This window comes from Natrix helvetica (assembly GCF_964273705.1).
Source record: "Natrix helvetica genome assembly, chromosome: 1".
Classification (NCBI taxonomy): Eukaryota; Metazoa; Chordata; class Lepidosauria; order Squamata; family Natricidae; genus Natrix; species Natrix helvetica.
The window spans coordinates 187,815,020-187,841,166 of NC_138548.1; the positions used below are offsets into that span (position 1 = coordinate 187,815,020).

General features: G+C 40.1%; 1 protein-coding gene across 7 annotated transcripts in view; it reads right to left on the reverse strand.

Annotated features, from left to right (window-relative positions):
• Positions 1 to 26,147, reverse strand: part of IKZF2 (IKAROS family zinc finger 2) — a 139,423-nt gene that overhangs the window by 69,993 nt on the left and 43,283 nt on the right. The window lies entirely within an intron of this gene.

Below are 26,147 nucleotides of genomic sequence, written 5' to 3' on the forward strand. Positions count from 1 at the left end.
TCATTTGTATCTTCAAGTCAAATTCTTGAGGTCAAAGAAGATCTGGACTGCTGTAAGGAGATAAATTTAAACTGTTTCCTTATTGCTGATTGCCATCTAGAAACTTTGGTACTTCAATTAAATTTGAAAGATCCATTACTTTCCTGTAATTCCTTTCTTTATTCCCTTAGACAGTCTTTTCCAAACTGGCACTGCCATGAAGGTGTACTGTGGCCAATGTTCTGTATTATCACAGCTAGAAATTCTAAGAACATTATCAACATATCTGATAATCAAGCTGAGATAGTGGGCTTAGGACACTAGTCAAGTATTTAGGAGCAAACTATATTGATCTCAAGACAAATAACATCCTTATGACCAACATGACACCCTTCCTTGCTCAACATTAATTAAATAATATTTCTTTCAGTTAGGATGCCATCCAATAGGAAAGGTTTAAAACAGAAAAGAGAATGTTCTTTTAAAACAGGAGAAAAAGCTGTGGATACTACATATCTTTTGAAATAGGTATTATATTTGTCTTTGCATTTAAATAATACTTCTGTAGGCATTTTTTTATTGCTGAACTCATCTAAGTGAAGGTTTTATTATTATTAATATATGTTTAAGAACAGGATGAACAATTTTTATAGCCATTTGAGAAAATATTTAAATTTGGAACTGGATTCAAATTTGCCTTAGCCATAAAATAGTTAAAATTTCATGACTACATTTCCTTTATCTTTAATGCTTGATTCAATAGCAATCCACTTAAGAGTAATATGCTAATGGGCACCAGTTTACAAGTTAAAAGGATTGGGCGAATCATCCCAAATTCAGATCAACCCTACTAATTTGTGAACAAGTGTTGTTGTATGGAAACACACAAGTTTCTTTATATTGAATTGTGTTATATTTTGACCAACAACCTTTCAGGCAAAGCAGACTCTTTCTAGTCTAATATACCAAAAATCACTTTAACTGGGAGATTCAAAGGGCTGATCTTGAACCATTTACCCTGCAACATGAGTTTTTACCCCTCCCAATGGAAATCTTACCAAAAGTAACTAAACATTCTTCCAAAATCAATCCAAACTGTTAAAACACTTTATTGGTACACATTTTTCTCTATAGCTAAAATAATATGCATGCACGCAAAAAAATTAAATTGAGAAAATGCATCTACTTAAAAATAAAGGAAGTAAATATTTTACTAGACAAGAAATAGACATTTATTTTCTTATTTTGTTTCTTCTTTGTTTGATTTCAGAAACTTTCTTATATCTGTCCTTTGGAAAGAAGACCACAATTAGCGGGGCTAACAATATGCTGACTGCATGCCTAAAGTATTTATTAACACTATCTTCCTTATTCTGTAACACTAATTTTTTTCTCACTCCTGGCTAGAATGCAGTAAGAATAATCAATAAAACAAAAAACTTTCAGTTTTGAATTACAGAGATATTTAGGTCCAGTTCTTTCTGACACAGTACTTTATTTGTAGAAATTATTAAGTTCCACACTCCACAGAAAATAACTTTGGTCCCTAATGAAAGCTGCTCTCAGTATTAAAAAGGTACACTTGTCCTTTTCTTCTGTCCTATATCACTAGAAACCTGCCATAAGCACTTGTTGCTGTGTGAATATTTCCTCTGCTTCTGGGACTAAGAGAAAAAAATTGCAGCTCTCCAAGGAGGGGAATGCTGCTACAGAAGAGATCACCCTGACTCTTTACAAATAGTTATGTAATTTCTTCTGCCTAGTATAACTTGATTCATTGCAGTTACAAGTTTACTGGCGTTTTAACCAGACCAATCTTTAAAAACAATGAAGAACTGAGATAGTAATCAGATTTCAATTTACTTGAAAATTTGTCTATTTCTAAATTTGTTTTTTAAATTTACTTATCTCATTTTTACACTCCTTGTATCACTGTTATCTCTTAATCTGTCCTATTTATTCCTGCATTAGAAAATGTTTAAGCTGGTCCAAATTCTTTGGAAATTTCATATCTCTAAAGCACTGATATTTGTAAGGCATATTTCCAAAAGTAATACAGTCAAAGAAAGAAATATTCACACTTTTTGTCAAAACTAAACAACATTTTAAAATAAATTTTACTCAAGAGACTAAAAATTATTCAAGACTTATCACTGTGATCCCTTAAGAATTCTTCAGGAGCGAGTGGTTGTCCTGCATGCAGATAAAATTACACAAGATCTCAGGGGATAAGGAGAGTGTTCTTAACCTTGCTCTGCCCAGAAAGCAGTAGTAGTAGTAGAGAAGGAGCAGTCCTGACCAAAATATCTGGGAGCAAAAGAGGCCTTGAATCTCTTCTCCCTCTACCTGTACACTATGAGGTAATTTTTTAAACCTAGATTTGCCAGACACCTTTTGATCGGTGATCTCGAAACTTGGCAACTTTAAGACTTGTAGGTTTTAACTCTCAGAATTCCCCAGGTAGCATGGTTGGCTGCAGAATTTTGGGAATTGAAGTCTACAAGTCTTAAAGTTGCCAAGTTTGGAAGCGCCACCCCCACTTTAGATGGTCAACAACTCACTCATAATAGCAGCAAATAAGCAGCCATCCTGTTCAAGACTGGAAAAAATATAAAATCTTTTCCCATCAACATGAATAATGATTATGATGTTGGTGCTGAGGAAAAGGCACAGTAATTATGCTCATTGTATCTTCACTTCCCCATCATGACTTGTTTTGAAAATCTCAAAACAGGACTTTGACAAACTGCTGGGAGCAGGCAAATACTAGGGGATAGAAGACCCTGTGGCTCCTCTTTTGAAGCAGAATTGGAGAAATAGATGCATTAGAGAAGTATTGTTCAAACAGTTTGCTGGCTGGGGAATTCTGGGAGTTGAAGTCCAAACATTTTAAAGTTGCCAAGTTTGAGAAACACTGCATTAGAGGATGGTCAGCCACATAGGAGGAGGTAGAAGACTACAGTCAGCCCATAAGCCAGATGCTACCCATATATTTATATTTATTTATTAATCAAATTCATATGCCATCCATCTCACTATCTAAGTGATTCTGAGCTGCATATTTATGTATTCCATCTGTATCTCACCTTTCATAAAAATGTCTCATAGAGGATCAAATAAAAAGCAAACAATGGAATATCAAATAAAAAGCAAACAATAAACCTTTTTTTCATTTGACCAAATGTGACTCTTGTATTCTGAAATCAATATTAAATGTAAAGGCATTGTAGTGTAGATGCACATTTGAAGAACTTTTTTAAAAACCATTGAACATCATATTTGCCTATGGCCTGCCAATATGTCATAGCGTCAGGCATGCCTCATTCAGTATCCAAGAAAGAAAACCCCCAACTCCATTTGATTAGAGATAAAGGTACTTTTACTGGACATGAAATGAAAACAGCTAAAGAAAAGCAGATCTGAAGCAAAAAGGTGCAAACATGTACATATCAAATGTTTACCCAGGACCCTCCCCCCAGTTACCTCAACCCAGTGTCCTATCTGCGACTCCCAAAAGTGTCATGAGGGGTGCATCTTCAACTGGCCTCATTCAGTTGGTATGCAGAGACGGTTGACCTTGACCAAGCCTAAACATGAGCCATCAGCATGCGCAGAAGATGGTGAGAACAAAACTCCCTTCATGACAACTCTTCCAGCACGTAGCAATTCCCCCCCAAATACCACATACCCCCACCCTCCCCGTTACTATGGCAGCCGATAGCAAGCAAGCAGAGACTGACACATAGTGTGGTTTATTCTGTACAGGTAGTTCTTGACCTACAATCATTCATTTAGTAACTAAAGTTACAACAGGACAGAAAAAAGTGACTGGTTCACGCATGCCGGTCCGCATGCCATGTGACCTTAGCCTTAGCTGTGGATAAGAGCATTCAAAAAGTTTTAAGCCTCGTCTCTTTTTATTTTATTGTGGCTGTGCAAATGATCAAGAAGCAAGTTTTTCTGGTACTTTTACCATAATTGAAGATTTTCTTTGAAATATGTACACAGCTCTATATTTCATCACTGAAACATTTGGTGAAATTAAAGCAATTTGGATTTCTATTAATATAAGTATAATACTTACATAAGTAAAAAGGAACAGAAGGATTCTGAAATGTGAAGAAGCAGCAAAAAACCTCCAACCTCTGAAAGACCGAAGTATTGAATACTAGAACAAAATACATATCCTTTCTGTCTCATGTTTTTGCAGAGGACCCTAATCTATTCTAGGCCCTAGAGTTATTATCCAGTTTGAAAATCTGCAAATAAATAACTTTCACAGGGTGGGGGGAGGCAGGGGTTTTGGCCCATCCAGGCTTACAATATTTATTGTTCTGTCTGCAGTGACAGATGGAATTTCAAAATATATATAAATTAGTTCAGATTGTAAACTTTTCTTGTTTTTATCATTGTTTTTAGAATAAATAAATAGCATGGTGGTATCTCATTAAATCTATACATCTGTGTATCATCTTGTTGTTTCTGCAGTGTTCATCCAACACCTTTGGCTTATGTTTATTTTCTTACATTAGCATTTTTAAACCCCAAGAAAGACAAAGGGAAAATGCTCACAGAAAATATTTTTGAATTGCTCATACAAAATATTTGCCATTCATCTTCTCTGTTCATCAGCAATTATGCCTTCACTAATTTGAATGCTTATTTGGAAAAAAAATCAAGAAATTCTAAGTACTTGCAGTGCATTATCTAGATTTCTCAATCTGCCAACTGTTCAAAGGACTGATTATTGGACAACCTCTATATATTTACATGGAGGAATTCCCAAAGTATACTTTCAGACTGCTGAATACAACAAGAAGCATGTTCTGTTGCTGGGCACTAAGCAGCTTCCTGACAAAGTAAAGGCACACTTTCTCTAAGGTGGGTTTTTTGCTTGTTTGTTTACTTTTTTTGTTTGTTTGCTGGTTAGGGAAAACCGAGAGTATTTATTCAAAATGATAAACACATTAAAATCTAGAAGTCTTCAAGTCTGTATAGCAACAGCAGTCCACTGTGTAGGATAATAATACCAAAGTCAAAGTATTCCCATTTTAATTGTAAATTCCCAACAGCATATGTAACTATATCACTGAAACAGATATGATAAATATGCTGCGTTCTTAACAACTGTGCCCCTTATACCATAAAGACTGAACCTTGACACACTAACACAGAGTATAACATTCCCTGGTTGTTTATGCCCCAGGTTCATAGTGAGGAAAATCTCATGAAGGTTAAATTTTTCCCACAAGATTGATAGTTTTGAATCTGAACATCTAGCATAACTTTCATCCATATATCTCACAACAGCACATATGAGCTATGAACTATGCCTGATAAAAACAAGACTGAGGGAATCATTTTAGCTATTCCCAAGGATATGTAAGGCCACATATAATGCTTTTATTTTATTGTTACAGTACCACAGTTTTTGTTTAGTGCAATAGCTAAATTGCTTGTATGGTTTGTAAAACTTGTTTCTCTCTTAGGATGGTGTTAGACATTATATTACACAATTGTATCACATTAATATTATGGATAAAGTATAATCCCAGACTAGTGTACCAAATTATAAATTCCTTTTAAGAATCTTAATTTCAAATGTAGCTTGTTATGCAGCATGAGAGGCTACAAGAAAAGAAATAATCCAAATCCCATTTGGATTTCTGGAAAGAGCTCTAAAGTTTTGATCTTACTCATGAAAAGCAAGTTGCTGACTTTTTGCACAACATGCCACAAGTTTAGCAATATAATCTATTAATGCCGTAAAATAACTTATTATCCAGATATTCAGAATAGCTAGTGTAAGGTCAGTATACAATACAGTGAAGTCTAAATATGGATAAGGAGATAAGTCTTGCATAAAATTATATTTTACTGTCATTTCCTTTAGCGATCTGGGACCTCTTAATTAACTCAACTAATATGGATATATATAGTGCCATTTAAAACACAGTATTAGAAAATCCCATAAAACTCCCAAACAGAAATAGATATGAATCCTGAGAAGATCAACATTGCACAATGAGTTCAGAAGACATAAGCTTTGTGCCTTTTTGTTAATTCTAAATGAATTTCAAATGAATATATATTGAAGACTGATATATTTTGATTTTTTCTTAGTTTTTTGGTTTTTCTCAGTTTCTGCAAACCCTAGAATTACAAAGGTTGTGACCATATTATGAATGAGAAATTTCATTTCTCAATAGAAGACAATCCAAAGCAGCCTAGATGAACCAGATTATTTTCAATCTTCAGAACAGTGTCTATCACTTTGTCAAGATTTATCAGATTTAAAGGATTACCTGAGCAGGTTGGTTGTAACTAAGCCAACCAGAGCTCAAACAAAAATACTCATGAATATACTACATATTATAAATACCTATGGATACACTTCATATTGTAATATACAAAATCAAGCTCTAAATTCAGACATGTTCTTAAATTTGTCTTGACATAAAGAATAAATATTGCCTTATATTACATCTGATGACAAGCAAAGTTTCAGCTAACCTGCTGCTATAACTACTGTACCACACTGACTCTGTTTTTATTAAAATCAATTATAATTATTTTATAATAGTAAAAGGAAGAATAGAAAGTGTTAGAGATTAGATATTTTATTTCACACTCAAGCATTGTCTTATAGTTCTTTTCATGAAGATGCAAAAAGAGGTACGTAGAAATCATTTCTTTTAGCTAATCCTGATATTTTATACTTATGATAAATATGAATATCTGATTACATATTTCAACATTAAATTTTTTGCCAATGTCCAAAGCTTAAGATTCCCTCCGCCCCTGCTACCTGAGGTCCACTCATAAACTATAGACAACATGAGACTAAACCTGGAACTTTCCCAATGCATCATGTTATCCACTTAAAAAGACATAGAAAATAAATTACACACTATTTATATTACATTCTTTTCTAATCTCTTTGAGAAAAAGGGAAGTCACTCTAACAGAGAAAGGGTTATTTTTCAGGAATGTAGCTGTTTAGGAGTTGAGACTAGGAAAAATGTATAGGAAGCAATATTCTACTGACTGAAGTGTTGCGCAAAAAGCTTCTTAAAATTTCTTCAGCATTTTCCTGGTTAAAACCAGTTTGTCTGGGGATGATCCAGTTGAACTGCTGCTTCCTCTGAGGCTTTTCCATTTTCCCAAATATCTTTAACTCCATGCTGCAACTAGCAAGGTCCAGCTAATCAAAATACTCTTTGCATGTTCACAATTCCTGAGATTCATTGGGAGAAGCAGAACATTATTTCTAAAATATTTCTGTGAATTGATTTTAAAAGTAAAAGTTCTTAGAAACTAAAATTATTATAAGATTTATTTGCTAAGACAGGCAAATTTATTTATTTCCATTTTAAACCTTCTAGGACTATTAACCTCCCCCAAACAGTTAATTATATGAAGTATAAAAGAAAGGCCTTTTAAGAAGATAAAATACATTACAGGCATTTTGTGTTTAGTGGCACAGTTGGGACCAGTGGCTCAGTCATTAAACAAAGTCGTTACTAAGTGAAACATTCATGACCACAACCATGCTCACAAATTTCCTTGGTAAGTATATGACTGAAAACAGCTGGTGAGTCCAAATAGCAGAGATTTCTGAGAAGGAGACAAATAAAGGGACAAGTCTTATAGCCTTTTATAATGGTTACCCAGATACTATAATAATTAGCAAGAAAGAACTTAATGTTTGGATTTACATTCATTAGAGAGGAAGGGATTATAAGAGAGTAAGCAAGCACACAAAGGGGCATACACATTGAAAGCAATCTGCTAGCTCCAACTGATTACCTGGTGCGCTTAGGAAGCAAACCAAACTCTTCATGTGAAATTGGTTAGGGTCTTGTCAGTGTCAGGTAGCCAGAGGGTTCTAAAGAACTAATTAAAACCACAAAACTGAGCTTGCTAACTTCTAGTTAGAAATTTTACAGATATACTGCAGAAAAAAGAAGCTCAAAAGAGATAACCTTAATGTCAGGGTTCCAAGTAACACCCCCAATGAAAGAAGACTCTGAGGCTTGAGTTTCCTCAAAGTTCCATTTTATTTGAGATGTCATATTGGCACATCTGGGAAAACCTGACTCTGAAAGTTTCCAGGTTTTCCCCATCCAAGTGAAAGTTTAAGTCCCTGCCCAGGATCCACATGTCTGTCACATAATCCAATCAGGCACCTTCCAAAATTGGAGATACCTCCCAGTCACACCATCACAGCTGCAGGGCAACGTGTCCTTGACTCTCTGAGAAAAGAATGTTATTTTGACTATATATTACCTATACCCCATAAAACCCCCCTCCCATTTTCCCACAGTAGAAATTGTGGCAGGCCTGAAGGCCCAATGTAAAAGATGGCTTCCAGGTCTGACATTTACATAAGCAATCTCTCTGCTCTAAGAAGAGGGGGGGAAGAAAAGGATCTAAGGACTACTATAACTAAACTTCTTGAATATCTTCATAGATGACTTAAATGAAGGAATAGAAGGGGAACTAATCAAATTTGCAGATGACACTAAACTGGCAGTAATAGGCAACATGCCAGAAGACAAGCTCCGGATCTAAAAACAACTCAACAAACCTGAACAATTGTCCCAGTGGTGGGTTTCAATTTTTTTTAGAACCTCTTCTGTAGGTGTGGCCTGCTTGTGGGAGTGGCTTGCCAGCCATGTGACTGGGTGGGAGTGGCTTGCCAGCCATGTGGCCGAATGAGAGTGGCTTGGCAGTTATGTGACTGGGGGGCGTAGCCAATTTGTAAAATGTGGTGAAACTCACTTAACAATGCTATTGCTTAGCAACCAAAATGTTGGCTCAGAAACTCTGGCATTTGAAGCATGCAAGTCTTAAAACTGTCAAGGTTCAAGACATTTACATCCCTAACCCTTTAGAAAAAACCCCCCAGGGATGTTAAAACTTAACAGGTTTAAGACTTTAAGATTTAGATAGGACTCTTAGAGGTGGGGGGGATTGGTGAGCCAGCCAATCAGTGAGCGGCAGGCAGGGCAAGCATGGTGCGTACGGGTGCGGGAAGGGCGCTGGAACCGGTTCTAAATGGCATGGTAGATTTGTGGAACCTCTTCTATAGAATAGGTTAGAACTGGCAGGAACCCAGCCCTGAATTGTCTCTATCCAACAAAAAGAATTTTAATGTAGAGGTGGGGCTTAATGTCGCAATGACACGACATGCAATCTTGGAGCTCCAGGTTTGCTGTAGATATCTCTGCTGCTGGACAGTCCTTTTGGACCTAAACCATCCCGTAGAGATGGTGATAGAAAAGTGCACATCCTGCTGATCTCAGGGACATCATAAAGTCCCTGATTGATCCAGGAGAAGCCCTTTTTTCCAGCGAAAGAGAAGCAGCCATTGAAGCTGCACAAGGTTGGGACAGCCCCTGAATGGAAGAAAAGCAGGAGAGAGAGTGTGTTGAAATGGTGAGATAAATTTTAATATTAGAGAAGAGAACACCCCAAAAGACTTAGAGTAAAATTAAAATTGAAGACGGAAGAAAGCAAGCGGCGAATTAAGCCTAGATTAAAATTAATGTGTTATCTTTCTTTCTTTAATTTTGTTTTTTTTAATGGATGGAATTTTTACAAATGCCTCTTACTTTTTATATTGGACTGGTCTTTTTTTCCCCTTCTTCTATTTTTCCCAATTTTTTGTATTGTGGATCAAGAATTTCTTTCTTTTCAAGACTTGGCTGGATCGTACCTTTTAAACATTTTCTTTTCTTTTCTCAATTTCGGAGCTTAAAGAGAGGGGTAAAAACAGAGGAAAAAGAAGTAACACTGCCACCTCTGCTGGAGGCTTGGAAACATCTTATATCTCAAGGCTTCTGACTTTGTTTATTGAATGGGACAGTGGGAAGAGTACAGTTTATTTATGCAGGTGCTCTTCTGGAGTACTATCAGTAACTGGACTGGAGTAAAGAGAAAGCCTTGACTCGAAAGATTACAGTGAATCTGTTTGAAACCTTGGATGTCTTAGTGGCAGTGTTTACAACTTGGAAAAATGGCACAATAAGAAGAAGAAAAGGAATTAACATTGCAAACAATTATGCTAGAAATTCAAAAACTACAAATAAGTACATAAAACATTAAAAAGAGATTTGAGATTATAGAACAAAGAACAGAAAGAATGGAGGGAAGATTTGAGAATATTTTCAAAACTGATGAAATTTGAGGATAGAGTTCAAAAATTGAAGGAAAATATGAACAAAGTGATAAGAAAATTGTTGACATTGACAGTAAATAGGAGTGGAATATCGGAAGGAGAGGTTGACGAACTGGAACTCTATCTCAGACTTCAAAATATGGAAGAAGAAAAGGAAGGAAATCTGGCAGAAATAATGAGAGAAACTTTGACAGAAGAACCAGTGATAACTAAAGGCAAGCTGATGGAAGGAACAGATGGAAGGTTTCGAGTCTTTACAAGATATGCAATGAACAAGTTGCCAAGAGAAGTCCACATAAGACTTTTCAAGAAAACAATTAGAATACAAATTCTACAAAAGGCAAGAGATATAGGACTGCACTACTACTGGAAGGATACAGGATGATGAAATGAATGTCATAATAAAAATTAAGTTAAACAGTTAAATTTTGAGTATTATATATGACAAAGTAATAATAGTTTATAGTCAAATAAATGATTAACAATGATAATAAATGCATATATATATATATATATATATATATATATATATATATATATATATATATATATACATACATACATACATTAGATTGATAATATGAAATTTTACATAAATTGTAAGTGAGGACTATGGAGATGAAGTTGAAAAGCTTTGTTTTAAAACATAAATAATTCTATATAGAATAGAATATAAAGATGTAATATTACTGGATGATTTCAGGATGTAAATTTATTTTAAATTTAGAATATTTCACATAAAAAGGATGTAATAATAGCTATAGTCAATGAATGTTTAATAATCATAATAATTGTATACATATATATTAGATTGATGATATGAGACTTTATGTTAATTGCAAGTGAAGACTATTGAGAGGAGGCAAAAAGCTTGGTAACCATTCGACACACTGTAGGAAATTTGAGGATGGTTTTTATACTTCGTGTGTGTTTATGTTTGTTTGTTTTATGATTGTTTAAAAATAAAAACTTTTTTTAATAAAAAAAGAATTTTAATGTAGAGAAAAGCAAAGTTTTACATTTAGGCAGGAAAATTAAAAGATAAATACAGATTAGGTGACACCTGGCTCAAAAACAGTAACTGTGAGAGGGACCTTGGAGTACTAGTGGATGATCACTTGAATATGGTCCAGCAGTGTGCAGCAGCAACCAAAAAAGCTAATACAATCCTGGGTTGTAAAAACAGAGGCATAGAATCAAGGTCACATTAAGTATTAGTACCACTTTATTAATCCCTAGTAAGACCACACCTGGAGAACTGCAACTAATTTTGGTCACCATACTACAAAAAAGATGTTGAGACCTTTGAAAAAGCTCAGAGAACAGCAACTAAGATGATCAAAGGCCTGGAGAATAAATCATATGAAGAACGGCTGCAAGTTTTGGGTTTGGCTAGTCGAAAGAAAAGAAGAATTAGGGCAATATGATAGCAATAACAATAGTACTTAGACTTATATGCTGCTTCACAGTGCTTTACAGCCCTCTCTAAAGCAGTTTACAGAGTCAGCGTATTTCCCCCAACAATCTGGGTCCTCATTTTACCGACCTTGGAAGGATGGAAGGATGCGTCAACCTTGAACCGGTGAGTCCTGAACTGCCAAACTGCTGGCAGCCAGTGATCAGCAAAAGTAGGCTGCAGTATTGCATTCTAACCATTGTGCCACCGCAACTCATGATAGCAGTATTCCAGTATTTGAGGGGCTGCCACAAAGAAGAGGGGGTCAAATTATTCTACAAAGCACCAGAGGGCAGGACAAGAAACAATGGTTGGAAACAAACCAGAGAGAGAAACAACCTGGAAGGGGGAGAAACTTCCTAACAGTGAGGACAATTAACCAGTGGAACAGCTCGCCTTCAGAAATTGTGGGTGCTCCATCACTGGAGATTTTTAAGAAGAAACAGCCACTTATCTGAAATAGTATAGGTTCTCCTGTTTGAGGAGGCAGCTGGACTAGAAGACCTCCAAGGTCCCCTCCAAGCTGTGTTGTGTTGTGTTCTATTCTATTCTTCTTGAACATTCAATATCCTCGACTTATAACCAGTGATGGGATTCAGCAGAACAGATAGCTAATTTTTTTGTTGAGTTTGGTGAACTGGTTATGATAAATCTGTGTTTTCTGGAACACATCTGGTTTTCGTTCAACTTCCAATGCAGGAGAAATGAAAAACTGGGGTTGGAGGAGAAGCAAAATGCACCCATCTTCCTGGGACTTGGGGAAGGAGACAACTGAGGAGTGAACCTATGCAGCTGATTCAGAGAACCCAGACTCTGACTGAGGTGAAAGGAAAGGAGAACCTATTCCCACTGGGAAAGTAGAGGGAACCAGATGGGTAGGCAGAAGAGCAGAATTAAAAGGTAGATTGAAGCCCAGAGAAAGAAAGAGTGAGGAAAGAGCAATAGGATTAGGCAGGATGGAGGATTCGAGTAGAGGTTTATGGAGAAGGAGAGGCAACTCCCGGGCAAAAGTCACTGAAGCAGCCATGTGAACTTCGGGATTCCCTCCCAGTGACTCTTTTGGATCCATTCACTCTCAGCCTCAAACTCGGTGAGGCTCAAATCCCCCAGCACACTCATAAGTACAAATCTCTTTTGGGAGGAACTTAATAGTCATTGCAATGGAAATGGGCGGAGTTACAATTTCATGCTTGAGGTACATAGGGAAAAGCACTTGGTTATTGCAACTTGAACTTAGAGGAGAAATGTGTCAGACAAAAGTTTCTGGAAGGCGATTTGTTAGAAACCTGAACTGCACATGTATGTATGATAGATATGCCACCACATTAAAGTGCCAGTAGATGCCAGCCTTCTGTTAGGGTTCTAAATACCATGCAGAAATAAATGATTGTCCAAGGCAAAACATCCTTAATGGTGCAATTTATTCCGCAAGCATGTTAGCACGGCTATGGAAATTTCAACTCTGAATTACATCCTGTAAGTTCACCTAGTTGAAAGTTCATGATCTCTCCCCACACCCACAAATCCATCACATGTTTCAATCATCATCTTCCATGCTGGCATGTACATCCATCTTCTTCCGGCCAGGTGTCGATGTGCGGAGGCAAAAGATGACCTTGGCTTCTACAAAAGAATGTCAACAATCCATTCTACAATCCTACTCCTTTCTATTCCCCCCTCCCAACTACTACACTACTGAAACAGCATAGAAAATTATAAGAAAGTGTGGCAGGCCAAAGATCCAAAAAAGAATATAATTACAGGCCTGACAGGCGGCCTCTCCTCAAAAGAAAAACGTTTCCTGCAAAGAGAATAACATAAAAGTTAACATAACAAAATTAACCACCTCTTCTCCACCCAGGGGAACCCCTTGACTTCTCGGGAAACTTCCCATTGACTTGCTTTCCTAACTTCTCCACTTTTAGGTTCCCACTGTTCACCCAATTAGCTTCAGACCAAGGGTAACCCTTCCAATGCACTAAGTACTGTAAGCAACCCCTATTCAGCCTGAAATCTACAATTTTTTCCACCTCAGATTGTGTTTCCCCTTCCATCACTACAGGAGGAGATTGAGCTTGGGTGGATGCTCTTCTGTTAGACCCAATTACTGGTTTCAACAAGCTACAATGAAATTCTGGGTCAATTTCCCCTAGACTTCTGGGTAGACCGAGTTGAACTGTAACTGAGTTAACTATCTTCACTATTGGGAATGGACCTAGAAATTTTTGACCCAATTCCTCGCTAAGCATTTCTAATCTTATGTATTTGGTAGATACAAAAACATTGTCCCCCACACGGTAGGGGTTTAGGAGTGAGCGATGTTGATCATCTTGCTTCTGGTAGGCTTCTGCCGCAACTGCTAGAGCCTTCTTCGTATTCTCCCATCCCTTCTTTAGCATGTCCATCCATTCACTCAAAGACATGAAAGAAGGAGATTCTCTAGGCAACTCAGGCATGGCAACAACTTCCATGCCACTGGTAATCTGGAAACCCGCTAATCCTCTGCTGCTGTGGACCGCATCGTTGTACGCCACTTCGGCGAAGGGTAGCAAGTCCGACCAGTTGTCTCGCTGATAGTCCACAAAACACCAGATGTATTGTTCCACCACCGCATTGGCTCCCTCTGCTGCGCCGTTCATGCTGGGATGAACCTCTGAGCTCAATTCTTGTGTGGACCCAATGGATCTCAGGACCTCTCTCCAGAACTTGGTTGTGAACTGGACTCCGCGGTCTGAAATGATCCTCTTGGGTACTCCGTGCAGGCGATAAATGTGTTTCACAAACATTTTCGCTAATTCGTTTGCGGATGGCAATCCTGAGCAAGCAATGAAGTGTGCCTGCTTAGAAAACAAATCAATAACAGTCCAAATTACTTTATGCCCACTGCTGTCTGGGAGTTCCACGATGAAGTCCATTGCGACCTCTTCCCATGGCCGTTTCGGGCTCTCTGCTGCAGGTGCTGTAGGTTCTGGGCTCTTGGATTCAATCATCCACGGCTGGCCTTGTTCCCCCTCCGAGGCCTCCCCCTTGGTAGGACTCTTCGTCACCTGAAGTTGGGGGTCCTCTTCCAGAGGTCGGTTGGGCATTTCCCCCTCCAAGGCCTCCCCCTTAGTTGGACTCTTTGTCACCTTCAGTTGGGGATCCTCCTCCGGAGATTGTTTGCCCTTTTCCTCTTCCGAGGCCTCCCCCTTGGTAGGACACTTCATCACCTTAAGTTGGAGATCCTCTTCCAGAGGCTGTTGTCCCAGATGACTTTTCTGTGCGGGCATCTGGGGCCCTCTCTTAACCACCGTGGCAATTGGTACACACGTTTGTTCTTCGGCAATTCCCTCCTCCGAGGCCTCCCCCTTGGTAAGACTCTTCGTCACCATAAGTTGGGGATCCTCTTCCAGAGGTCGTTTAGGCTTTTCCCCCTCCGAGGCCTCCCCCTTAGTTGGACTCTTTGTCACCTTAAGTTGGGGATCCTCCTCCGGAGAATGTCTGCCCTTTTCCTCTTCCGAGGCCTCCCCCTTGGTAGGACACTTCCTCACCTTAAGTTGGGGATCCTCTTCCAGAGGTTGTTGGCCCAGATGACTCTTCTGTGGTGGCATCTGGGACCCTCTCTTTACCGCCGTGGTGGTTGGTGCGCACGTTTGTGGCATTGGGGCTGGAGCCAAGCACTCTGACGCTCTGTGGCCAAGTTGACAACAATGGTAGCATTTAATTGGGCCCCACGAGGAATGGAACCTAGTTACATCTCTAAACTCAGGAACCGTTTCATCACACTGCCTTGCTCTCCAACTTGCAGCTGCCCCCTTGGTAAACCCTTCTTCCATGGTGGAGATTGCTTCTCTGTAGGAAGGTGGAGTAAGAACCTTTTGGGGCATTGCAGATGCACCTTGTCCCGCTTCCCATCTTGCAGGCCTGGCTTTGGTAATCCCTTCTTCCATGTTGGTGATTGCTACTCTGTAGGAAGGTGGGGTAAGAACCACTTGGGGCCTTGCAGGCGCACAATTTCCCGCCATCCATCCCGCAGGCCTCCCTTTGATAATACCTTCTTCCATGGAGATTTCTTCTCTGTAGGAAGGTCTGGTAAGAACCTTTTTTGGTCTTGCAGGGGAGACTGGAACCGGTGGGGAGGTCAATCCCTCGGTTGGCCACTGCCCAGCTTTCTGCCATGGTGCCATCTGCTGAGGGAGGGCAGGTGCCCGCTGGCATCCCTCCCATCCATGACCTGGGGTTAAGACCCATCCCGGGGTTGCCTGCTTCACAGGTTGCAGCTCAACCAATGATGGCTGGCTAGGGGGTTTTACGTGCCAAGGACCCTCCTGCTGGCTTGGAGGAGTTATGGGCCAAGTAGGTGCCCTTTGCTGGCTTGGATGAGTTATGGGCCAAGTAGGTGCCCTCTGCTGGCTTGGAGCATTTCCCCATGCTGATGGCAAAGGAGTTTGTAAGTAGCATCTCTTCCATCCAAGTCCTGGGAGGAAAGCCCAATTTACTGCCCAATTTGCTTCATTTACTGGTTGCAGCCCCATTTGTGGTGGCTTGCAAGTGACAGATGCTGGAAAAATCCCTTCTTCCTGCCTCCTTTGAAATTCCCATTTTGAAAGGGAATCTCTCTCCCATCTAGTTGCAGGGTGATATGCCATTTCATTTATTGCCGTCTGGAAGGAGCCCAAACCTCTGTTCTAGGGGTTGTTGTTTTTTTCCAAGCCTTGTTTCCAAGCTGGGGGGGGGAGGAGGGGGAGCATGCACTCAAAATTTTGCTGAAGAAGTCCGTCTGAGATTTCCTTCGTCTTGTCGCATCTCCTCCTGCATTCCTCCAGATGCAATTAAACTGGAAACAGCATTCCATTGCCTTTGAAGTTCCGCACTCAGCTTCTTATCACCAAAAGCTTCTCATTAATTCTTCGCTGATATTTACGCTGTCCCGGTCAGCATTGGGAATGCCGAGACCCCATCACCAGATCTTCCATCACCAGCCCTTCCCCCTTGATAGGGGGAGGGAGCTAGTGAAATATTTTTAAAGTAGAGAGTTGAAATAATGTTAGGGTTCTAAATACCATGCAGAAATAAATCATTGTCCAAGGCAAAACATCCTTAATGGTGCAATTTATTCCGCAAGCATGTTAGCACGGCTATGGAAATTTCAACTCTGAATTACATCCTGTAAGTTCACCTAGTTGAAAGTTCATGATCTCTCCCCACACCCACAAATCCATCACATGTTTCAATCATCATCTTCCATGCTGGCATGTACATCCATCTTCTTCCGGCCAGGTGTCGATGTGCGGAGGCAAAAGATGACCTTGGCTTCTACAAAAGAATGTCAACAATCCATTCTACAATCCTACTCCTTTCTATTCCCCCCTCCCAACTACTACACTACTGAAACAGCATAGAAAATTATAAGAAAGTGTGGCAGGCCAAAGATCCAAAAAAGAATATAATTACAGGCCTGACACCTTCCCTCCAGCAGGCCTGGGCAGCTACTGGAGAGAGACAGGTCTGTTTCAGTGCCTGGCGCCCAGATGCCTTCACTTCCCCCAAGCATTTTTTTGCTAACCTGATTTCCAGCGCTATTGCTTTTCTCTGTTGCGCTTCTCGCCATCGTGTGCAGGAAAACAAAAGTTTGTTGGATTAAAAAAAAAGTTCAATCAATTCCAACTTCTCATGAAATAAAAAGATCTCGTGAAGTTGGAATTGATCGGTTGAACTTTTTTTTTTTAGTCCCACAAACTTGTTTTTCTGCACACGATGAGAAATGTGATGGAGAAATTTGAGAGAGCTGCAAATCAGGTAGGCAAAGAAATGTTTAACAATCGGTTCACGCAGAGTCAGGTTGGCTGTCGCGGGAGCTCATCCCACATGTGCAGTGTAGCTGGAGGATGGGGATGGGTCATGCCTCCCATGATGGCCAACCTGATCCTGCACATACCAATTGTTAAATTATTTGAATCCCACACTGCTTATAACCATTTGTTTAGTGGCCATTCAAAGATAGTGAAACTGAAAAAAATGGCTTATAACTAGTCCTCACATGTACAGCTGTTGCAACTTCCTCATGGTTATATGATCAAAATTTGGTTGCTTGTCAACTGGCATATATTTACAAAGGTTGTAGTATCCCAGGTCACGTCATTGCAATTTGCAACCTTCCCAACTGGCTTTTGACAAGAAAAATCAATGGGGGAAGCCGGATTCACTTTATGACTATATGATTCACTTAACAACTGCAGTGATTTGCTTAACAATTTGCTTAAAAATCATCTTGTTTAAAAATGGAAATTTTGGTCCCAATTGAGGTCATAACTCGAGGACTATAGATCTTCAATCTATAAACTGGATATTAAAATGGTTTTTTCTTTTGTTCTTAAAATTTTTATTGGTTTTAAAAAAAATTTACAAGGGAAAAGGGGTAAAAGGTTATGGAACATTTTGACAGCTACATCGTGCGGGGGAGAGGGAGAAGCCCCCCCCCCGGGTCTCGCAACTTTTACAAAAAGGAAAAATAGAAAACTATAAACATTTACTTAGATATTAGCAGTTTTGAGTTTAACCAAATCATCAATATGTTTCAATCATTTTACTTTTGTCACTTCCTTAAAAATACATTGTAACAACATTTGGAATAGTGTTTTAATTCACTTTTGTGATCTGAGTCTTCTTGTTGTCTCCTCTTCCCCCCCGTCCACTGGCAGAGCCTCAGCCCCTCCCTGCTTTGTATCTTGTGTAGGATCCCCCACATCACCTAATAGAGCTGCATGTTTTTTCATGAAAGCCTCTGCTTCCGCAACTGTGTTAATTCTAATTCTACTGCCCTCCCAAAAAATCAACATGCCTTCTGGTAACAGCCATTTGAACCAGATCCCGTTATTATATAATTTTTTTGCTAAGAAGGTATATTTCCTTCTCTTATCTCTTACTTTCTTTGGGATCTGCTTAAGAATGGCTATTTCTTTATCCTTATATTTTAATGGTCCTCCCCTTTGAGCTCTTAGAACCTCATCTCTTGTAGTTTTTCTAAGAAATTTAACATGAACTTCCCTTGGGACATTATATGTTCTTGCATAGGCTGAATTAATCCTATAGATCAAGTCAATATCCCACCCAAGCTGTTGTTTATCTCTGTTAATATAATAATAATAATAATAATAATTTAAATTTATTAGCCGCTCCCTTTCCGAAAAGGACTCGGGGCGGCGTACAATGGAGTAAAAAACATATAACATTTACATAAATCCATGACATACATAAGTACAAAGACACACATGTTCGGAGGAGGTTAACAGATACAATACATAGACAATTAAAAACCATTAAAATACCCTAATTACAAAACCCCATGTACAGTCCAAATTCAAAATGTTAAAAAACAGACAGTCAGGAGGAGTACGAGAAAATTACGGTTGAGCCAGGCCAGATAGTTGGAAGAGGTGGGTTTTCAGTTGTACACGGAAGGAGCGGAGATCGGAAGTAATCCTGATGTCCCGGGGGAGGTCATTCCACAGGGCTGGGCCCATCACAGAGAAGGCTCTGCTCCTGGGTGTCGCCCCCCGACACTGTTTGGCGGTCGGCACCCGGAGAAGTCCCTCTCTGTGAGAGCGGATTGGTCGTAGGGATGTGTGGGGCAGGATGCGATCCTGCATGTAACTAGGCCCTGTGCCATGGAGCGCTTTAAAGATCATAATCAAGACCTTGAAACGCACTCGGAAGACCACAGGAAGCCAGTGCAGCTCGCGCAGGAGAGGTGTTACAGGGGAGAATCTAGTCCTCCCCATGATCACCCGCGCGGCCGCGTTATGGACCAACTGTAGTCTCCGAGTGCATCTCAAAGGAAGCCCCATGTAGAGAGCATTGCAGTAGTCCAGGCGAGACGTCACCAGCGCATGGGTGACTGTGCGTAGGGCATCCCGGTCCAATAAGGGGCGCAATTGGCGCATCAGGCGAACCTGATGGAACGCCCCCCTTGCCACGGCTGTTACATGGTCATCCATGGACAGCCGGGCATCCAGGAGGACGCCCAAATTGCGCACCTGTTCCATAGGGGCTAGTTGCCTATATTCTGCTAACATTGTGGTCATAATCTCTTTAAGATCTTCATTTTCAACTTCTGGTAAATTTTGAAACCTAAGGAAAAAAGACATCCTTTCAAATTCCGTTTTTATCATGTGATTCTCAAATTCTATATTCCCCCTTTGGATTGCCTCCAGGCCATTCCTCATCCCAACCACACCCTCTTCCAGTACACCTATCCGCTGTTCGTTCTGTGTTGTTTTTTGTTGTGTCAATCTGAGCTGATCATTTAAGTCCTGCAACTGTTTTTTCATTTCATCCTGTCCTTTTAAGAGGGCCTGAAGCATCTGCTGAGTAGAGAAATCCTTTGAACTCTCTTCAGGGGCTTTAGGTTGTAGAAAAGACCCCAACTGTGTCTGATGGGCAATGGGGCTGGACGTAGAAGATGTTGGGGCCGACGAAGCCTTTCCAGGTGGTAATTTTTTTGGACCCATCATGAAGCTCGGAGATAGTTGTTGTTCTATACAGGGAATGGTGTCCGTAGGAAAGCACAGCCAGTAGAGGCCACCAAACAGGCAAGTCCAAAGGAGAATAAGTTGTTTAATTCAAGACCAAAGCAGATGGGTGGATCAAAACATTCCAAATCCAGGGAAAAAGTTTGTTTGAAGAGGCTCCTGGAGATCTCTGGGGTAGAAATTAGATCAAGGCAAACAAAGTCTTTCAAGGGAGGAGTCTCATGCTCACAGACAAAGAAGAAAGAGGAAGTGAGCCATCTTGGCTCAGCCAGCACCAGTGGTTAGGAAACAGCAAAATCAGAATTCCCATAGATAGCTTAGAGAAGAATCAGTTCACCATCCTTTCTCTCACAGTTGTAGTCAAAAGAGAAAAAAGAGAGAGAAAAAGAGGTTTTCTTTTCCTTTTTTCCCCATTAATCAAGGGAAGTGAAAGTATTTTAAACTTTTTTGAACTTTCTCTCTCTCCCTCGCAAGGGAAAGATTTTCCAAGTGCCGCTTTTCTGAGGGGGGTGGAAGTTCCCTCCCCCCTCCACTTTTAACTCCTTCACTGGTTGAAACAAAGTCAGGAAAAAAACTGCAAGACAGTCAGTAATGTTTTAAACTGTATAAGACCCGGGGAAAGCCCCCACCTCACTGCGCTTCAGCTGCTGCATTCAAATTAGTCATTTCCTTCCTGGCTGCGCTCGGCAAAGCGCACATTGGGATTCCGCGCGCTCCCTGCGCTCCACGGCTCCTGGGGCAAAGCTGGAGACCCCACCGTGGCCGCCGCCGTTCCAGGGGGTCCCAGCAAGCCGTCCCTACAGCAGGGCGCCACTCCAAGGCACCCTGTGCTCCCCTAGGATCCAGGGGAGCCCACCAAGGCAGTGAGAAGGCAGACGCTCGCGTCTGTCGCCTTCGGCTGCCGGAAGTGATCAGATAAAATGTTAATAGTAACAAGGCTTAAAAAATAAAATACTGACTTTTGCTTTTCTTCTATCTTAAAGCTCTGGGATACATTTCAGTACTTGGGGGAAGATGAAGATTTATAAAATCACACACAGAGTTACCACAACAGGAATTGACCAAGGAAACAAATAATCACAATCAAAATTTAGTAAATTTATGACACACGTTCTAAATCAACACAGTCAACTTCCTTTCTCAACATACGGTATAGTTCTCAATGATCTGCTAAAGAGAAAAGTTTTAGCCTGCATACTCTTTCTCAACATGAAACCATTTTTCACTTTTCAAATTTTGCTCACTGTCATATTTCATATCCTTTCAATCATAATACTAAATGTAATTGTTTATATATATTATTGCAGGTAGGATTTGTGTAACAACCAGTATTGGGACTGGATTGCTTAGTAACACATTTGTAAGTAAGACATCACATGACAATGGACCAGTGACGTGCGGTGAGGTTTATGGCTGGTGAGGCTGGTGACATCATCAGGAAGGCGGGGAATGGGACCACGTGTGCAGGAGGCTGAGGCTGCCTCAGCCTCCTGCACACATGGTCCCATTCCCCGCCTTCCTGAGTCAACATGAAGGGGACCGTGGAGCGCGAGCCAGCGGAGCGCGCGCCGTGGTCCCCTTCATGTTGACTCAGGAAGGCAGGGAATCAGACCATGTGTGCCTTTTCCCTTTTCCCTTTTTTTTTTCTTGTCATGATGAGAGCGGTGAGGCTCTGCCTCCCCTGCCTCCCCTGACCGCATGTCCCTGCAATGGACTTACAACTTTATTTCTGCCATACTATTATATTATTATTAATAATAATATTATCCTCACTAGTTTTTAAGCAAGGCATCACAAGACTGAGATTTGTGGTTTTACTGCAGGCTTTCCCATTGTTTCTCTTTCGAAGCCAGCTGTGAAGTGTGGCGATTGCATGACTGCTGTTTTACATACCTTCAAAATATATTTCCTCTACCTCTTTTAATCTTAACTGTCCCTTGCTCCATTTGATTAGATTATTTGCACTTTCTCTTCTTGCTATGCTCATTATAAAATGCATTTTTTTCATCAATCATTATACAGTATCATATGTAGTAAATCTAAAGTTAACAAATCTTAGTTTAGTGACTTCCTGGCATAATGGACAAAATTACTTCCTCTTCTACTACTTAATGTAACTGGTTTGTACCTACTAGATAACTGCCTGTGATATTACATCTTCTTTTCTAGTAGTGCTGTAGAGCCCTACAGAAATTTAAACAGACATTTATTGATTGATTGTGCCAATTGGAGAAGCATTTGACTTTAACAACACCTATCATTCCTATCAGTCTATTAAGCTAAGGATTTCGTGTGTGATTTCATTTCTCCTCCATAGCGTCTTTCACTATCATTTTATTAAGCATATTTTTTCATACTTTCTATCAGCATAACTCTACATACTTATAAAAGAACTCTTTTCACCCTATTCTAAAAAATTATCACACAATTTTCCTCATGACCACTTTCAAATCATTCTTTAGTAGTCTAATTTAGCTGATAACACCTTTTTGTATAGAAGTCACACTTTCTCGTCCTATAATTATTCGACTTTTACTCTTGATTATTTTCTTTCATACCCAATTTGCCAAAATTCAGCTTGACACTAAAAATGTTCTGCACTCAGAATCTCTTACTATATCCTTCATTAACTCTACAGTTTTTCACTGTAAAATCAAATTAACCATAGTACATTCATTATCAAGTATATGCATCAGTGGTGGGTTTCTACCGGATCGCACCGGATTACGCGATCCAGTTGGAGAATGAACCCGGAAGTAATTTCCTGCCCCGCCCCCTTGGCGTTTTTTGCATCGGGGCTGACTCCCCGCCGCCACCGCTGCGCTACCTCATGTTCCTTGTCTTCTGGCCGCGGCCCCACTCCGTGGAAAACATAGGTGCAATTACAGCCCGGAGCAGGAGCAAAGCCCCTTTCCCAACTGGCCCTTCCTCCCTCGGAAGGCTTCAGAGGGAAGCTTCTGCAGAAGCCCGAGCGAGTGACAACAAGTTCCCACCGTTACAAAGTCTCGGAGGCTGTAATTTTCTGAGCTGTGCGCGCACGCCTGTTTTCCACGGCGTGGAGCAGCAGCGAGGCTCTGGGTGGCCGGCAATGACTCCAGATGCCATCCGGGAAGACGAGGAACGCGAGGGGGGACCGTTGATGGCCTCCGGAATAATCGCTCACCGCGCAGAGCCTCGCTGCTGCTACACGCCTTGGAAAACAGGCGCGCGCGCACAGCTCAGAAAATTACAACCTCCGAGACTTCGTAACGGTGGGAACTTGTTGTCACTCGCTCGGGCTTCTGCAGAAGCTTCCCTCCGAAGCCCTCCAAGCAAGGAAAGGCCAGTTGGAAAAGGGGCTTTGCTCCTGCTCCGGGCTGTAATTGCGCCTATGTTTTCCACGGCGTGGAGCAGCAGTTTTAATGCAGTGCAGAATGCTGCAAAATACCATAAATGCAGGCCAGTTGTTGAGTGTTTCAAATGTGATTGGAACACTCAACAAGGTGACCACAGTGTGTGTGTGTGTGTGAGACAGACAGACAGACAGACAGACAGAGGAACAGAGAGAGGGAGTGAGGGAGGGAATCAGAGAGAGACTGACAGACACACACACACATACACACAGACAGACAGAGACAGAGAGGGGGAGGGAGGGAGAGAAAGATAGACAGACAGAGACACACACAGTGTGAGTGATTAAGTGAATGAGTGAGAGACAGATACACCCACATACACAGAGTGACAGAGAGAGAGGAAGGGAGGGGAGAGAGACAGAGGGAGAGACACAGACAGACAGACACACACACACAGAGAGTGAGTGAGAGACAGACACACACACACACACAGAGTGAAAGAGATGGGGGAAGGAGGAGAGAGAGACAGAGATACAGAGAGACAGACAGACAGATAGACACCCAGAGAAAATGACAGAGGGAGACAGAGGGAGGGAGGGAGGGAGAGAGAGACAAAGAGCCAGAGAGAGAGAGAGAAAGAAAAAGAAAAAAAGAAAGAAAGTGGGAGAGAGAGATGAAAGAAAGAAAGAAAAAGAACTTATGACCACAATTGAGCCCAAAATTTTGGTTGCTATGCAAGAGCTTCGTTAAGTGAGTTTCACCACATTTTCCAAGTTAGCCATGCCCACCTGGTCACATGACTGCCAAGCCACTCCCACCAGGTCACATGGCCGGAAAGCCACTCCCACCAGGTCACATGGCCGGCAAGCCACTCCCACAAAGGAGGCCACACCCACAGAGTAGGTTCCAAAAAAATTTGAAACCCACCACTGATATGCATGTATACATTTATATTTGAATCACCTATTTTAAAGAGAAGTTTTCCTAAATAGATATGCCCTAAATAATTACTACTCATTAATTCTTGTATCTGAGTGGCAGGATTACTTTTTATGGATTCTCTCATCTCAATCCCATCCATCCATCCATCCATTTCTGTCACCTACAGGGTAATTCTGCAACCCCACCTAGATCACATTCATTTGTGATATTGTGCTATTTTTGCCAAAGCCCATTCATAGCTTTTATTATTATCATTGTTGTTATTATTATTGTTATTATTATTATTTCTAACTTCTGGAGCACAACAATCGGTGAATTTCTTCTTTTACAGCATCCTCAGCAAACTGCATTGCATCAATTAATGCTTTCTGAGATACATGTTAGTCTTTATTTAAATGAATATTTTGTTCCAAACCCACTCCACAAAATCAGATCATATTCATTCAGATGTATTACATCCTTAACTTTGGTTTCACAAACATGCAACATAACTATTTTCCTTTCTTTCATTTAATTAATTCATGAATTATTTTGGGATCTTGCCCATATTCCACAACTAGTAGAATAGGTTACAGAATTTACTGTCTATATACTAATGCCCAGCTTAAAGGAAATATTCATTCAACTTTTATAACAAAACAAATATGATTTAACATCTATAACAGAGTCACAGTAAAACAGCAATTGAAATATAAATTCAAGAGAAACAGAAGCAAGAGGAAAGCATAATATTACCCCTATCAGTTCAGGAATCCAAGTGACTTAATTTGGTGATGCAGTAGAGGTCATCTGGATTAAAACCAGAAGTAGAGTAAATAAAAGCAATAGTGTTGTTGGCATCTAGTTTGATAGATGTGGAGAAGATGCCTTCCAAAAGCAAATTCCAGATTGTTCAAAGAAGCATGAAATAAGAGTGATAAAGAACTTTATTTACCCAGAAAAGCTATGTCAATCATGGTTTTCCTGGAAATTGGTAATTGTCAACTTATTTCTTCAGATAATGGATGAAGGAAGAATCAGTGAACCTTGACTTAATATAATTAATATGTAAGACATGGTTGAAGAAATGAAAGTAGCAAGAACAATGGGAGAAACATTACATATTTTAATGCAAATTTCTGACTTCAAGTACTCAACTTCTGAGTTTTTACTAGGTTGAATTTAAGCAAAAGTAGGTAAAACCAAAAGAAAAATGGATGAGAATGATAGAAATTCTACTGACAGAAATGCACGTGGCTATTAACAGATATTAGCAACACTTCAACATTTCATTATGGCTGATATATTTAATACACAATGATCAAAATAATTATTTTTGTACAATATGAATGAACCTTGCAATTAAAGAGCAATTAATTAATATGCCCTTCTAAGAATTCACAGCCTTGAATTCCAGAATGGTGTGGGAAGTCCTTTAGCAGCAAAAGTCTATCCAGGAATCAGATCATGCAATCTGGAAGGTCTCCTAAATCATCTGAGATATGTAGAAGCAATTTCTAATTAATAACAAAACAATGCCCTTTAATTATTAAATAATATTTAATTTAATAAGATCCAAGTTAAAACGCGAGGCTAAAAACCTGGAGACTGTGAGTTTTAGTCCCTCCTTAGGCATGAAAGCCGGCTGGGTTACTTTGGGGCCAGTCACGCTCTCCCAGCCCAACCCCTCATCACAGAGTTGTTGCTGTGGAGGAGGAAGGCATATTAGATATGTTCACCATCTTGCATTACTTATAAAAATAATA